This window comes from Melozone crissalis, unplaced genomic scaffold, assembly GCF_028551555.1.
Source record: "Melozone crissalis strain CALT ecotype California unplaced genomic scaffold, PUWL_Pcris_2 ptg000081l_1, whole genome shotgun sequence".
In the NCBI taxonomy this organism is placed as follows: domain Eukaryota; kingdom Metazoa; phylum Chordata; class Aves; order Passeriformes; family Passerellidae; genus Melozone; species Melozone crissalis.
In genome coordinates this window covers 1869578-1885826 of record NW_026535858.1, presented here as the reverse complement: position 1 = coordinate 1885826, position 16249 = coordinate 1869578, and the positions used below count along the sequence as shown (strand labels likewise).

The following is a 16249-nucleotide window of genomic DNA, read 5'->3' as shown; positions in this document are numbered from 1 at the left end:
GACTTGGAAGGTTAATAAGGAGCATCTCTTGGATTCCAGTGATCTCGAGTGTCCATGATCCTGTGAGCACTGATGATGTGGAAAATAACAAGTAATAAGGGAGTTCTCTGAGATGTAAGCTGTGGTCTTGAATGAAGTCAGATGAAATAACTTCTCATAGCAAAGTGGCATTTTTTAACTCCTTGATCTTGTAGACTATTCCAAAACTCTATGAGTTTTTCTGCTCCCATTTTTATACTCCTTGAACATATTAATTCCCATGCCTAAAATTGCCATGTCTCCCACATTTGCCCTTTGGTTTTCTTTTCTGGGGATGTGCACTGTGGATGTTGCTGCATGTGCTGTACTTGTTGCACATACAGATGCTCTGTGCTCTCCTCTGAGCCGAGGCTGTGTGCTGGATCCAGGGGCTTGACTCCCTCTCTGCCATCTCACTGCTGCTGCCACACAGGGAAGAAAGGGATTGATAGCTGCACTGAGAGCCTGTTTGCTTTGAAATACACAAAGTAGGATAATTCCCACAGAATTCTTCTCGGTCAAGTGTGTGTTGAAATGGGATATGAATGCCTTATTGGGAAGTAGGAAATTGAGCCATGGAGTGGTTTCTTTGGCAAGGCTAATGTGATCTGTTGAACCCAACAGAAATTGGTATAATTTTTTCTATGAAGGACTGTGATCACAGAAAGAAATGCGTTTCTGAAGAAGGCAGGGAGAGAGGCTGATAAATTCTCTGTAGGTTTGTTTGCAGAGATGAGGAGGAAGCTCAGATGTGTTAAAGGAGAGGTTGGGTAGCATGGTGTTGTGGTGACTGCAAGGCAAGGCAGAGGCTGTTGGATGATTTGATTTTACTACTTGTTTTTCAGATATAGTTCTTGAGGATTAGCGCAGATTAATTGGGTGCTCTGGTGGATTTGGAGAGCCGTACTGCATGTCTGACATCAGCAAAGAAGAGACGGAGTAATTATTGCTTTCTGGTCTTTCAGCCTGTGTTATTTGTGTACTGCTTCCCTACAGGATACGCTTAGGAGCAGTGGTCACCCAGTAATTGACAGGGGAAGATGGAGTGTGGTCGCAGGTGTATCGGAGCAGATTGCAAATGAGGTGCTGCAGTCTGCCCCAGGAGCCGTGAGCCGCAGGTAACGCGGGCACTTTGGCACCCCTGCTTGGCCCGTGCTTCTCACCCGGGAGATCTCCCGTGGCCGTGGATGCTGCAGGAGCTCTCGGAAATCCCCCCAGCGTGCCGCCATCCCTCACATGATGCGCCTATCTGCTTTGATTGGAGAATCCCCGCGCTGGAGGGAAGGTGGGGGTTTGGGCGGGGAGCGGGGTGCCCTGGAGAACAACGGAGGGCTCAGATAGGGCAGCCGGGGCGGGGGGCTCGCCTGGGCTCGGGGGGCTCGGCGACCCTCGGCCTCCCCTGCTCGCTCCGGGGCTGGCAGCAGCAGCCCCCGTGTGCCTCTGCTGTGCCGGGGGAAGGTCCTGCCCTCCCTGCTGCGGCTGCACCGATACGGGGACTCATTTCCTTTTTGCCAAGCCCTTCGGATTTGGCAGCGTGTAGCAGGGGCTGGCTGGTCTTTTTGCTGATGCCCTCGGTTTTGGCTGTGAAATACAGAGTGGCTTTTTGATGACCTGAGACTGTACCAGGTGGCTGGGAGGAGACATAACTTCTGAGAAGACCTTGGCCCAGGTGAGGACGAGCTGGGCAAAGTTTTTTTTTAGTTGTAGGTTGCTGCTTTCCTGCATTCACACATCACTGGTATAGTTTTGCTTTTCTCAAGCAGGCTCCTGTCTACTTGGATGCATCCTAAAGTATTGTGTATGTTTGGCTCTGCATGCTTTTAATTTTTTGTTTGTTTTTCTTTACAAACTGAGAAAGTGCTGGAATTGGCATGTGTGCTAAGCCTGGTAAACAGATGTTGATAAAAGGATATCTCCTTTGAGATATCCTAATGAGAGCATGAGCTTAACTAGAAGAGCCATATAAAAATAGTTGGTGTGCCATTTCATCTGTGTGACTTGATACAAGAAAATGTCTTAAATTACTCTTTGCATCAGGTAACAGAACTATTTGCACTGCTTTCATGGGAGTAATCCCATCTCTTCCCTGCGGAATGAATGAAGAATGACACCTTGGAGGAAGCATGTGGTACTTAACTGGGAGAGTTAATGAGTTGGTGTGGTGCTGGTGGGCTCTGTAAGCTGCAGGGACGCTTTTGTGGGTGGTTGTGGGGTTGTGTGCTTGGGAGAGAGAACCCCCAGAGGCACTCGGAGAGAGCCCCCAGAGGCACTCAGAGAGAACAGAACCCCAGAGGCACTCGGAGAGAGCAGAGCCCCCAGAGGCACTCTGTGAGCCCAGCTGCTTTGTTGGTCACAGAGCTGTCTGGATCCAGCCCGGAGTGAAGGTGCACAGAGCCTTGGAGGGACAGAAAAGGCCGACAGCAGCATCAGTCCTCTGCATGTTGCTTTTACCTCTCTAGAGAGCTGGGTGAGCATTGCTGTGGAGAAATGCTGGGTGTTGTTCCTATGCCATGTTCCCATTTGCTGGGTGTGGAAGGGATAAATCTCCAGCTCTGCTGGTCTGGTTGAGTTCTTGTGGAAGATTCTTACTAGTGAAGTTTGTACTGTGGAGTTGTGGTCCCTGTGTGGATAGAAGAATCACAGCTTGCTTAGACCTTTATCTGGTAGTCTGAATCATGCAAAAAAACTTCATATTCTCTGTTGCATCTTCATTTTCAGTGCTAAATCTTTGGATTGCAGTCTGAGAAAAATGATGATCTGTTGGGTTTTGGATATGGTGACCGTTGATTGATTTGGGGTACATGTTTTTGAGTTTGTTTTTCCTTTTTTTTTAACTTAAAGAACGTTGTTGTTCTTATTTGTAATGATTTTTTGTTTGTTTTGTGTGGATTCCCATGTGTTAGTTTCTTACAGCTTTTCTGTGATGAGCTAAAGCCTCACGTAACCTAACTGCATTTCCAGATGTGGGGAAATCAAAAGTATATGTTTGCAGTAATTCTTTGCTATACAAACACATGTATTTATTCTGTAAACGCTTCTTGTATTTTAAAGCACATGAGGTGAAAGCAGTACTTTACAGGAGTAGCTGTAAATTGGCATGAAATCGGTTACTTCTGAAAAAAAAAAGTGATCTTTATTGCTGGAGATTTTTTTTAAATGAAGTCTGTGGCACTTCAGTTTTCAAAACCGAATCAATCTGCCAAGAAATGCGTGCTCTGATTTATATACCTTTGATTTAGTTATGCTCAGTTTATAAACAGTGCCTGGTAATCTTCCCTGATCTCATCCTGCTTTAGTTTTTAATTTACCCTTGGAAAGACACTACTCACTTTAATCTGGAATAACCACCTCCCCTCCCCACAGTAGAACCAGTGAATAATAATATTGTGAAAACAAAGATCTAAGTGCAGCTCTCAGATATGTGACACATTAAAAACATCAATTGAACTGATCTGAAATTATGTGGAAAAACATCCAGGTAGTTTTTCAGGTAATTTTGAATCATCAAATGACTGATTCCGTGAGTGGTTTTCCATGAGTCAGGTGCTGAGCAATGTGGTGATAGTTTGAGGCTTTTGAAAGCTGGAAAACAGTTTTTGATCCTCACAGGTGGAAATGGTAGAGGAAATTGCATTGCTGTGTTAAGAGTTACATTATTGGGTTTTAAGGAATTGGCTCCATCCCACTGTAGTTTAGTGTCAGGATGTTTGCTGGGTGTTTTCATTCTTGCCTTTAAGTGCAACTGTTTTCTTTACAGAAGACAATAATACTACAGGGTATTTTTTCCCTAGTCTTTTTTGGGGGTTTAGTTTTTGAATTATTTAATTTTCACAGATTCAATGAGGTTGGAAAAGGCCTCTGAAATCATTGAATCCAGTCTCAGATCGAACATCACCTTGGCACTGAGTGCCACGTCCAGGCTTTCCCTGAGCAGCTGCAGGGATGGTGAGCCCACCCCTCCCTGGGCAGCCAGTGCAGGGTCTGCCAGCCTGAGCCTCCCCTGGAGCAGCCTGAGGCCTGGTCCTGCCCCTGGGAGAACAGGCTGAGCCCCACCTGCCTGCAGCCTCCTGCCAGGGACCTGGACCCCCTCAGGACAGGGATACGGCTAAAAGAGCAGCCTGAGCCTTCAGCGGCGCTGCAATGCTCATGAGCGCCTTCAGGAACAGTCTGAAATGGTCACCAAAACTTGTGCTGCTTCACCTGGCTCATTTGAAACATCTGTGCAAGCATTTCTTCAAAGCATTAGTGGAAGTAATTATCAGAGTAAGGTGTCGGGTTTGTGTTTGTTTTTTTGCTTTTCTTTGTAGGAGCTATAAAACTATCTATGGAAACACTTCAGAATTGTAGATTTACGGTATTTTTCAGGTGAGCTACATCTCTTCCTTAAAAAGTGACTGCTAATTTAAATTATAACCACTTTTCTGGTGTTATTTCTTGATTTCATAAACCATTACCTGAAATCCTTCAGTTACTGAAAAGCCAACTTATAGTTTCAATTAAAAGTGCTTCTGTATACATGAATATCACATTAATTGCACAAATAAATTTCTGGCTGCCTTTCTTTTTGTAGAAGTTGATGAAGAGATAATGCTTCTCACTTAATTTTAAATCATTTAAAGGAAGGCTTATTTAAATATGACTGAAAGGGGATTAATCCTTCCCTTCCTTCCATCTCTCCCTGCTATCATCACATCTTGGGTTTTAGAAATTAACAAATGTTGTCTAAAAGGCTGTGGCAGGGAATATTTTGCTTATCTCAGTGGTCTTCAGTCCAGCTGGTAATTAGCACTTCTCTTAGTGACTGAGACATAATTTTAACAAGATTTGGCTCTTCCTTTTCAGCACTGTGTATTGACAGAGCGTGGGTGCTGCAAGCAAGTAACCTGAGTCCGTTTGAGTCTTGCATCTCAAAATTCAATTCAAAATCATCCTGCCTCATCTCAGGGGCCTTTTGGATGGTTATGGAAATTTATCTGATCTCTCTTACTGTGATACTGCTGTGACTGGGTTTGTGCATCTGCAGTTTTATCAGGGATGATTCATAGGCCAAAATGGTGTTTGTCCACTCAGTTCTTCATTCCTTTCCCCTTTCAAAGGGAAAATAATGGGAAAAAAGCTATTCTGTCTGATAGATAATAGCTTCTCTTTTATTGTTTGGCAGTGTGTGATTTTGTTTTCTTCTTTTTCCTAATCTTGAAATTTGACCTAACAAAAGAAAGGTAACGAGAATCCAAATAGTGTCAGGACTTGGCAGGGGGATTTACCATGTATGAGGAAAAAACTGACCTGAGTACAGCACACTGCAAGTGCACAAACCCAGCCCTGCAGAGCTGGAGATTGATTACATCAGTCTGTAATTTTTGCAGGTGAAATAGTTAATTGGAGACCTTAATTTCAGACCTTTATTTGTTCCCCATGGTCTGCACATCTGATGGGGCTCCGTTTATCCTTCCAAAGCAAAGCCTACATCCACAAAGCAGGCTCAAGCCTTCTCATTTGTAGCAGCACATGTCAAAAGCATTCCCTTTTTAAGGATTGAGAGGTACTGGTGGAATTTTAGATGGCCACGTTGAGACTGATTCAATTTCAAACGAATTTTTAGCTCAATTTCAGCCAGCAAGGAGTGGCAGTGAGGACACTTTTGATCCTGTAGGAGGAACAGTGATACTCCTGGGTTAGGACAGGTAACCCTTTGTGACACAGGAGGAGAGGGGCCCAGACAGAAAGCTGCTTGTTGCTTGGTATTGTTTTGGTAATTCCACCACCTTGTCCCCCTTCCCTCTCCCCGTCTTTTGGGTATGGGCATAGCTGGTCACACTTCAAAAATCAGATTTCTTTGTTCTAAAGGAAGACTTGGGTTAAATACAGTACGACACACCCCTCACCCACAGTGTTCTGATTAGGTATTTTTCAATATCTATCTTAAATGTCATGATAATGCCTGACAAGAAGGCTCACTGTCTTGTGAACCACGAGATCCAGAGCAGATTTCAGCAGTGCACATCACAACAAGTGCATAGTTCCAGCCCTGAAAGTATGAACTGAAGGAGTACAGCACAATGTAAATGTCAGCTGAGGAATGGGAGGTAGGTTTGGTATGATCCCGTAAGGATTCTTTGTTCATGGCCTAAATTGCAAGGTTTCTGGGGCAGGGACGATCCTTGCATTATTTATTTTATGGCATTTATTCCGATGCATTCTTTGTTATTTTTTATGTAACCTGCTTGGTGCCCATTTGCTGATACCTCAGATGAGGGAATACACTGCAATACAGTGTTTTTAATTAGAATATATATACAGAGCTGATATATGCAGGTTAAAAAGAATTGGCATCCATGCTGTTCAGTCCAACGTGTTGAAGTACCTGAGGGTATAAAGCAGCTTACAGACTATTTCATCTCTTTATGTTCCAGTTGTTGAGACCTTTTTTAACGTGGCAAGATGACTTCTCCAAAGCCTGCAGCCCATGTGTGTTAGCAACAGGGATCCTGGTAAATTGCTTCTTGACCTTGACTTGGAAATCAAACCGTAGCAATCAGGGACATGGCCATGCTCTGCCAGCCCAGCTCCCCGGGGTGCAGGGTAATGTATGGAGCAGGGCATTGCTCACACTGCTCACACTCATGTGCCACGCAGTCGCAGAGGCCATTATCTTTAATGCCTTTGTTATGCAACAGATCCAGTTTTGATTTGTAGCCCAGAAAGAGCAGAGTTTCAGGTTTAGAAGCACAGTCTTGTGTGTAAATATAGGATATTTATCAAGCAGGCTTTTTGCATATGGACGTTGACAGCAGTCTTGCAGCAGAAATTACAATGTTCTTCTTGGTGTTGTTTCTAAGGTTGAGGATTCCCTGTATAAATCTTTTAAGTTAGAACATAACTCAGGAACACCTTTTTTTTTTTATTGCTTTGGCAATAAAAATGGTATGGGCATAGTCTGAATCAGCAAAGCTGGCTTAAAGGGACACTCAAGTGACAACCATATATATGTATAGAAAGGAAATTTCTTCTGCAAAGAATCAAAGTAGCTGCAGACATCAGGCCTACCACTGAACATTTTAAAACTAATTTATATGGGTTGTGTCATTTCAGTTTCCTCCCTCTTCCTTTTGTTCTGTGAAAGGCAGCAAGCAGCAAACCCTGAACAAGCTCAACTGCTCACTTGGATGAGAAAAGAAATAGAAGGGACTGGGCAGAAATTACAATCTTACAAAGCACAGATCTAGAAAGATGTTTCAGCTATGCTAAAAATTATTTACACTTCGCAGTCTTGCAGTTCTCAGTGATCTAATAGTGCTTCTGGAATCTCTCTTTTAGGCGTTGTACAAATTTGTTAAAAATGCTCCTTCACCCAAAGAATTTATTGCACTGGAATAGGAGGAGCCTAGAGCTGAATACAGTTTTTGGTATATAAGAAACAGAATAGAAGTGTGAAACGTTTCCAGCTACATGTGTTTAAGATCAGCCTAAAAATTCAAGCTGCATGTTTTAATAATTTTTGATCAAGTGGAACTTCAAAGATTTTGACTTCCCTTTAAAGTGTAAATTTTTGCATTGGACAATGTAGCACAAACCAGCACTGGCTGCCATCAGATGAGATTTGCTTCAGTGCAGCTGGCAGCATCAGGCCCAGGATGTTTGCACAAGGAGGCTTTGTAAACCTCCTCTGCAGAGCTGCAATGCTTTGATCTGTTTACTGGACAAATCAAAATTAAACCGATGTCTCTTTTTTTTCCCTTTTCTTTTTTTCCTTAGGAGAAACTAGCACTCAGGAAATCTGGCTGGCCATATCAGATTTTGCCCCAAGAAATTGCATTAGTTTCAAAAAGAGGCATTGTACTCCCAGCTTAATGTTTAAACTCAGTGTCAAAACGTTAGGGCAGAATAATGCACACCGATAATGCAAATGGTTTTCTTGGGTGGATTTCAACTGCTGTGCTGCTGTCTGGGAGAAGATGTTTACTTTCTTGCACTGCAGTACCACGCCATTTCCATCACAGTCATGCCACTTGCAGCTAGCTGGTTGCAGCCAGGTTCAGCGATAAGAAATCAAAATTGTTTTCAAATGTATCTCTGTTTATTACAGTGTAATTTTTCCTTTATACTTCACATTATCCAGTGACTAAACGTGTTTACTTTAAATGGCCTCCGTGTTCCAGGTGGGTAAAAGCAAAACAAAAGTGCATTTGAACCAGTTGTAATTAAATTTCTGCTCTGTACATTTTGTCAAGACAAGGAAAGCTGCTGGCATTTAAACCTTGCAATGCATTATGGAGTGACTGCCAGTCAGATCCTCCTATGGAATTAAATCAAATTGGAAAGCAGAGTGAGAAAGGGGAAGAGAGATTTGTGTGAATTAAATGACTGCGGCCTGTGGTTTGCCAGGCTCTCCTGCTTTTGTTGATGATGTCTGCTTATGTAAACTTCTTCCCACCACTTTCTTCTTGAACTTTGCAGCAAAGCAGTTTTGTGTGGTAAAACATCTGCTGGCATAAAAGTGGTTGTAAATAAAAAAGTCTTTACTGTGCAACCCAGTAGGAAGGAAAGAAAGGATGGAAGGGAGCGTTCTCTAGAAACACAGATGGCTTAAGTCATTAATAATGTTTTGTGAAATAATTTTAAAAATATGATTGCTAAAAATGGGACTGTATGAAGAAGCTGAGTGCATCTATTTGGTACATTTGGAAGAGTTTGCTGTTAAACTTTCCTGAAGGAACAAGCCCAAAGTGATCAAGAGTGATGGGACCAAGAGGTTTCCATAAAACAACAGGCCTGTTCCATGTTATTTTGTACTGTGCAAAATAATCTTGTATTATAGTATGGCATGTAATTATCTCAGTAAATATTCAGGGGGAAAAATAATGCCGCTTAATCCCTTTCTCTTGCTGTGGTGGAGGATTGGGATAAAAAAGCATAGATCACCACACGCAACATTTGAGCTGCTGGCCTACATTTCAGAGCCGGGCTGGCAAGGAGCAGGCTCCCAGTTTCTGGAACACAGAGTACATCCCAAACAGAACTATTAGGCTGCAGAAGGATTTATGTGATGGTGCTGAGCTTTCCCTGGAGATATCAGATTTTATCTTGGTGATGCAAAGTGCTGGCTTGCTGGCCTGAAAGGAGTATCCATCCTCTTCCCATCCTGTCACCTGCTGCACGTTCCCCAGGGCCTGCATTAGCTGCCCACTTTCATGTTGGAGTCCAGGCCTGTTCCTTCCTTTCTGTTCTCTTTGAATGTGGTGGGACACCTTTAAACTTTACTCTTGGTTGGAGTGCAGGTTTTTATGATAATAATTAATTTTGTTGGCCCAAGCTGAGTAAAAGCATTTACCCATAATTGTCCTGGATTCTTTGTAATGCTGTAAATGAAGTCTTGGATTGTTAATGCTTTCATCAGCAGTGAGTAATTTCATAGATTGAAAACCTTTTAAACTGCAGCATGATTATTTTGGTTCCAGAGAATTACTAGAGGCGACTAAAAATTGAGAATTCCACCAGGAAAAAAAAAAACAACCAAACAAACCAAAAAACTTCCTTTAGCCATAGGTAAAATTCCCTCCAGGAGTTGTATATAATAGTATACAATCACATCCAAGTATATAATAGTATATAATCACATCCAAGACACCCTGAAATTCTCTGAGTCAAATTGCAGATTGTGTATTTTGGTGCTATTACATTTGCATACTGATTAGAGTTTGTAATAACTGTTCTATAGTGCACAAATGCTGCTGTTGTTTATTGCTTGGTTTAAGTTATGTGGGGTTTATCATATAACTCCTGCTCTGTAGAAAAAGGTCTAAAAGATTCTATTGTCTACACATCATTTTGGAGGGTGTGCTTTATTATCAATTGACAGCTTCTCATGAAATGGAATCTCTGGGCTCCAAGTACTTGACATCTCTGTGGAAAGAGTCTGCCTGTTTCAGGAGGGCAGTGCCCTGAGTCTTGCTCAGCAAACGTCAAGGAGTGATTGTACCTTTCAGGTTAGCTATGTGCACATTGACCCCGAGTCAGGAGCTCTCCTGACTCAGGATTTCATGGCTGGAGGCAGATTTAGGGCTGATGGGGTGGGTTGTGTGTGGTGCTGATAGGAGGCTGTGTGCTCCCTTTGGTTAATAAGTTTCTGCCTTAGTGAAGCTGGGTGCAGCAGCCCTTGATAGAATTCTGTGGTTTCTAAAAGTGATTCCCATCGTGGTATTCCTGTGACCATTAATTGTGTTTAACTGCGTGGTTACCTGCTTCTTTTGTCCTTTTTGGAGTCATACGGTCAAGTTTGTGTTTAGTGGGGATCAACAGCCATCTGTGCCTGCAGTCAGTGCCCTCCAGATCAGAATCAGTGCAGGGAGGTGCAGAGCTGTGGGAGCTGGAGATGCTGCTGATCCTGTGGGCGAGCACACGAAATGTTCCAGAAAGATATGCCAGAGGCTCAGATTATGTAATGCCTCGAGCAGGAAGCCACCGAATGGTGTGTGGAGCATGTCAGCAGCAACAGCCTGATGTCCCTGGCAAGGCTCCACGCCAGGAAGGAGCTGGGCTTTCTCAGCAGCCTCGCGGGAGAGTGAGGGATGTGCAGCGGGGCCCTGGGAGCTGACACCGCATCCCTCACCGGGCTCTCCTGCCCCCAGGAGTGAGGATGACAGGCAATTCTTCACATTTTCCTCCTGCCTTCTGTGTTTGCCTCTTCTTTTGCTTTGGTTTTTTTTTTCCCCCTACTCCTGAAAAAAAAATACAAAGAAAGAAATGACCTTTTCAGAGCTGTGCATCCAGATTAGGGATATACAGTCAATTCATGTCTGAAAAATGGTAACAGTTGTGTGTCTAAAATTAACTAATGAGCTATGGTCGAAGCTCCTTTCCGGTACAGAATGAGAGAAGGTTTGATAGGTAATGATCATTTCAGTATATTGACAGACTAAAATTGTCATGTTTAAATTAAGTCTCTAATGGTCTTTTCTAAATTGAGTGCTTGTACTTTGCTTTTAATTAGAATGAGGCAAAAGGTCCTTATTGGAATTCTAAAGTTATACTCTGGGTAACTCAAGGAGGTGATTATCTGCAAGCAAGTGTCCATCAATGGGAAGGTCTTGCAGAAGTGTGTATTTGTCAGGTCATTTTCTCTGAGCATTTCAGAGTGACAGGTGAAAAAGAACCTTGAGTGATGGATCCCTCTGGATGAAAACTTGTTTTCTGCTTGAAATGAAAAAGAAAAGGAAAAAAATTCTGTTGACAAGCCCAGAGTCTTGATGAAGGTTGCCCGTCCTTTTGAAGGGTCGTTATGATTCAGCTGGGTCTTTTGCAAAAATAAGTCTTTTCCTTGGAGCTTGTAAGGGGGTTAGGTTGTGAAGAGAGAGGACGCCCATGGGGTGTATTTAAGGTGACAGGAAGAAAGGCCAGGTGACAAGTGAAGAAACACGTTGTGCTTTACTGAACACCAGTGGAGAAATGTGTGTTGTGGCCAGAATGAACACTGGCCACATCAGAATTTGATTCCTCTACACCTGCCCTGGTGTTGCGAGGAACATCAAATTAAAGATCCTTTGCAAAAAAAAAAAAAAAAAAAAAAAAAGGCAGGCATCAAGGTACTTAAGGCTTTTTCATTTAATTTTTTTTTTCTTTTTCTTTAGAACACGAGGAAAATGAAAATTGTGGGGTTTTTGTATTTTAGCCTTTAACCCAGCTCTGGAAGGGAGGGCAGAGCTGAGGCTGCAGCCACTGTCCATTCCTCCATCAGTTGTCCTGTTGCTGTGAATTACAAGCTGCTCAGTGTTTCAGGGACTGAGGCTGCACTCTGGCTCGGAGTGCTTCCCTCAAAGAATTTACAGGCTCGCTGAAAGGGCCACTGGAGATTTTGGACACAAACAAGCTTCTGAAGAAATACTTAACTGGTGGAAAGACACAGAGAGAGATTTTTGGTATTTGCATAGCTAAAAAGAAACTGATTTTGTTCATTAAATTTATGAGATTGTACTCGTGTGTTTACATGGAACATGAGAAATTTCAGGGCCCAGTGGCAGTTGTGCCCAGAAAGCTGTGGCTGATTAACACCAGTGGGAAGCAGGTTGTGTTTCTGGAATGTGCATTAGGGCTGCTGGGATGCTCCTGGTTCCAGTGGAGCTGGCTGGATCCCACACTGATGTAACCCTGCTGAAATCTGACTGCAGGCTGCAGGGGAACAAAAAGGGCTGGGCTGGATCTCCTGCTGCACACTAACAGAGCAGTTTGTATGCTTGAAAATAATCTTGTCATGTCTTTGTTTCCCAGCACAGGCTGTTTTGGACAGGGAGTTTATTTTAGCATGAAGCTGGCTCTAGTTGACCCAGGAGTAAGTGTAAGGATGCTTTTGTGTGAAGCTGCAAAGTCCTGGAGACCCAGAGATATCTTGTCATGTAATTAGGAGCTGCTGAGGGCAGGCTGAAAGTGCACCAGCAAAATTAAAGAGTTTGAGGCATTTAAAAAAATAATTTAAAAAAGACCTGAAATCACTGTGTAGTCTCTTACTAGAAGAGAATGCTGTCAATATTTAATGAGAACAAAGTACGTAGCCATCATTCTCTCAGCATTGCTATTTATGATTTGAAACGACTTCTTTTAATGGACGTTTTTGGCAACTTTGAGAGGATTCAACAGAGGAGGAAAGGTTTCTCTTTAACTGCCCTCATTGCTGTAATTGTGATTGCTGTGGTTCTCAGTCCCTCTGGTCCCATACTCAGGGTGTTTTATGTGCCATGAGTTCTCAAAGCAAATGCTAGAGCCACAACATGCTCTGGCTTCCCTTGGCTGAGACCCTTGTTTTCTGCAATCTGTTTCTAATATTGAGGGTTTTTTCTTCTTCTCATAAAACTTAAACCTCATAAAACTGAAGAGTATCAGGTCAAATTTAATTCTGTGTATGCACCTAGTGGATATTGAGATGTTCTCAACTTTAGGCTTCAATTTATTTTTTCTATAAAGGAAGAAAGATTTAGCTTGATGGAAGAGAGAAAAATACAGCTTCTGATCTAATGTGTAGGAGCTCTTGATAGAAATTCATTTGAAAAAGCAGCAGTCAATTTCATGTTATTTTCAATAATGCTGAAGACGCTTTCTTTTAATAAAATACTGTCTCCTATAAAACATGGATTTCTAATGTGAATTTGGATTTGATTTCATTTTTGAGCGCTCTTTGGTCATTTTCGTTCCTGTTTGTGTAAACCTGCTGCTTTGCTGGCTGGAGGGCTGTTGTGCTCCTGTCCAATTTAAGGTCTCACACTTATGTCTCACAGAAGGAAATCACTGGGTCTGTGCATTTGGAAACAAGAGGGGTGCAAAGGAGCAGCACCGAAGCACCCTGCCCACTTGTACTGCTCAGAGGTACAGGAGTTGGTGTTGGGTGTCCCTGTGCTGCTCCTTCCCCTCCAAAGATGGGGAAAACAGAAGTCGATGCTTCCATCCCTCCAGAGCGTTGGCAAAAGCAATGCAGGAAATGCATCTAGCACTAATAACAATGGCATAAATTACTTTTTACCTAAAGATGGGATGATAGACAGACCTGATTGTATGTCTCAAAATAAAATACTTTATTTTCCCTGTTCCTGACACACTGCTCCATCCTTAGTCTCCATTGTGTTGCTTTCTAGTTTTAAATGCTTGGAAGAATGGGTGCCATGTGTTCCTGTCACCTGCAGCTATGATGCTTCTGCTTCAATAACAGGAATTTCAAAATAAAACGAACTTCAAACGAAAACTCACTGAGCACTCAGTATTTGTTTGCTACAGTGTAAATATTCAGATCCATAAGGAGAAATTATTTCTGGAGGAAAAAGAAGGTCTTGTAGTAGTTTACTGGGATTTTATTAGGTAATTAAATATGAATATGCACAATTAAGGCTTTTTTTTTTTTTCTTTTAAGGGAAAGGAAGACATTTTCTACAATGTGAATTTCTACGGAACAGTTTCTGATTTTCAAAAGGTATACATTTTCTGTTCTTTTAGTATTTTAATTCTGTTTTGTACTAGATTATCTACTTCCTGTTTAAAATACAGTTTACCATTGCAATGCTGCACTGTCCATGTCAGTAGAAGGACAAATGTGTTCTGAAAAAGCAGCAGTTGGTGTTCATGAGAGGAGAGAAGTTATTAGAAATTTAGATCATAACTGCAAATTCAGAGGGTGCTGTGCTCTCCTGAAACCAGATATCCTGACATTAAGGAAGTGTGTATGTGTGAGGTTGATCAGACCCAGGCAGATGAGGGTATTCACAGTTCTCAGAGGCCTTATCTTTTTGGAGTCTAACATCCTGGAGAGTTTGGATGAGTAGAAATTGTTCTTTGGTGTGCTCCCCCTCAGGCCCAATAGACTCCAGTGATAGCCGTTCCTAAACAGCTGCAAAGTCAATTTAGGTTCTGGAGTCTGTGTTCCAGCAGATCCTTCTCACCTTGTGTTTGTGGAGAGCAAGGTTTTTACTTTCTTTTGGTACAGGGGGATGAGTCACTTGCATACCAGTTTATGTTCTCTTCCTAGTCTGAGTAAAGTTTTACCCATCCCGTTGGCATAGAGGATTCTTACCCTATTGGCTTCTGCTGCCTGAAAACCGCTTTTCCTCCAGAAGCACCAAGCTGGCACAGAATTCCAATTGCTTTAGCAATCCAGGCCTTGAGCAGGCTCAGAAAGTTGTGACAAATGTTAGTTTCTGGCTAATCCTGACTGAGACCTCAAGCTCAGTTTAGATGAATTCTTTGATTCCTGTTGTACTGAACAGGTGCAGAGCAGGGCACAGGCTTTGTGCATGAAAGTTTTGAAGTGATAATGATTAGGTGGTGCATTTGCTTTTTATTGTTCTTCTAAAACCACACCTAAATTCATATAAGAGTTCTCCAATGTTGTCTGAAATGAAATCGTGTGAGAAATCTCAGATGAGGATTCCAATTGCTGGTGGATCTGCTCTAAAGGGATCTTTAGTAGGAAAATGTAAGAGGACAGACTATAAGAAAACAAAGATAGTGCAGAAAGTAATCTCACCCCTAAGGAGTTGCAGCTGGGCCAATTAGCAAAGATGAGGAGCAGGCCTGACTTTAACAGGCCACAGGTGTAACCAATGAGAAGAGGAGTGCTATAAAGAGTGGGGTGGGTGAGGAGGGAACTGGAGTCAGGTGGCTGCTGTGTGAAGGAGAAAGAGGCAGTGCTCTGAGGAGCTGCCCACGTGGAACACCAAGCAGGTATGAGACTTTTGTGATAAGGAGACAACAGCATGGAACCCCTGCAATAAGACCACAACAGGAAAATTTCATTGCAGAACAAGTCATTGACACCAAAGGATGTGGTTGTGGTGTTTATCTAGAATTGTAGAACTAGAAGAAATGGTACAAAGGTTGTAGGCAGTGCTCTACCTATCCTACCTTGGCATTAGTGGTGAAAACAGACTTGTTTTCCTTGTTTTTCACTCCTGGATTGTTGGTTTATCCATGTAGTCTGTGCCACAAGCAGTTGGGAATCTGCTGCACTGTGACCTGGTGTTCTGTCACAGTTGGTTTGTTTATTTGTAACTGATAAAAATAATTCTTCTGTGGGCACAAGTACAGTTTAAAATAATTGAAAAAGAAAAAAATAAGCCTACATTGGCCAGAAATAGCTTTCTTGGAAAGTAGAAACTTCTGTAAATATCTTTGTAGAGCAATGTTCTGAAAATATGGATAGGGCTGACTTCTTATCCAGGTGCAGCAGTAGAAACCTTACTAGTAAGAGACTTGGAATGAATTTCCATTAATGGCAGAACTGCTGGTTCATTTGTTAAAAGTGATAAAGGAATAGTAGGTGAATAAGTTTACCTGGAGTGTCACATTTGATGTTTTCAAAGTAAGAGTAAATATTACAGGGAAAAGCCCCTTTGGGGGCTTAGTTAGTGAAGGAAGTTAGAGGTGATGCTTTTCGTTTTCCACTGGATCCTCTTTTTAACCACTTCAACACAACATGAAGAAGGACATGCCATAGGCTTTACACACCATCCTAAAAGTCAAAGACTTCTAAAACTTTGTGAAAAAAGGAACAGCAGATTTCAAAGCTCCCAACTTTTTGCATCAAATAAATATGAGGATAACTTGGCTCCATAACAAAACAAAAGTAGCCCCAGGCAGTCACAATTTGTACAGCCAGTTTTAGGGTCTGTGAACAGCATGCTGCAGTTAATATTGGTTGCACTGAGGATGCCTAGGAGAGGTTGTCTGGGTAGAAGCCTGTTAAAATATCATATTG

The 16249-nt window shown here is 42.4% G+C and overlaps 1 protein-coding gene across 4 annotated transcripts in view; it reads left to right on the top strand.

Annotated features, from left to right (window-relative positions):
- The window catches only part of PLCB4 (phospholipase C beta 4), a 178972-nt gene that overhangs the window by 5740 nt on the left and 156983 nt on the right, over positions 1 to 16249 (top strand). For 3 of the 4 annotated variants that reach the window (XM_054290254.1, XM_054290255.1, XM_054290252.1), the window contains exon 2: positions 13910 to 13969. The gene's annotated coding sequence lies outside the window, so the exon portion shown is untranslated. Of the gene's footprint in view, positions 1 to 6483; positions 6510 to 13909; positions 13970 to 16249 lie in introns of those variants that run through there. The other variant, XM_054290253.1, reaches the window with a different exon arrangement.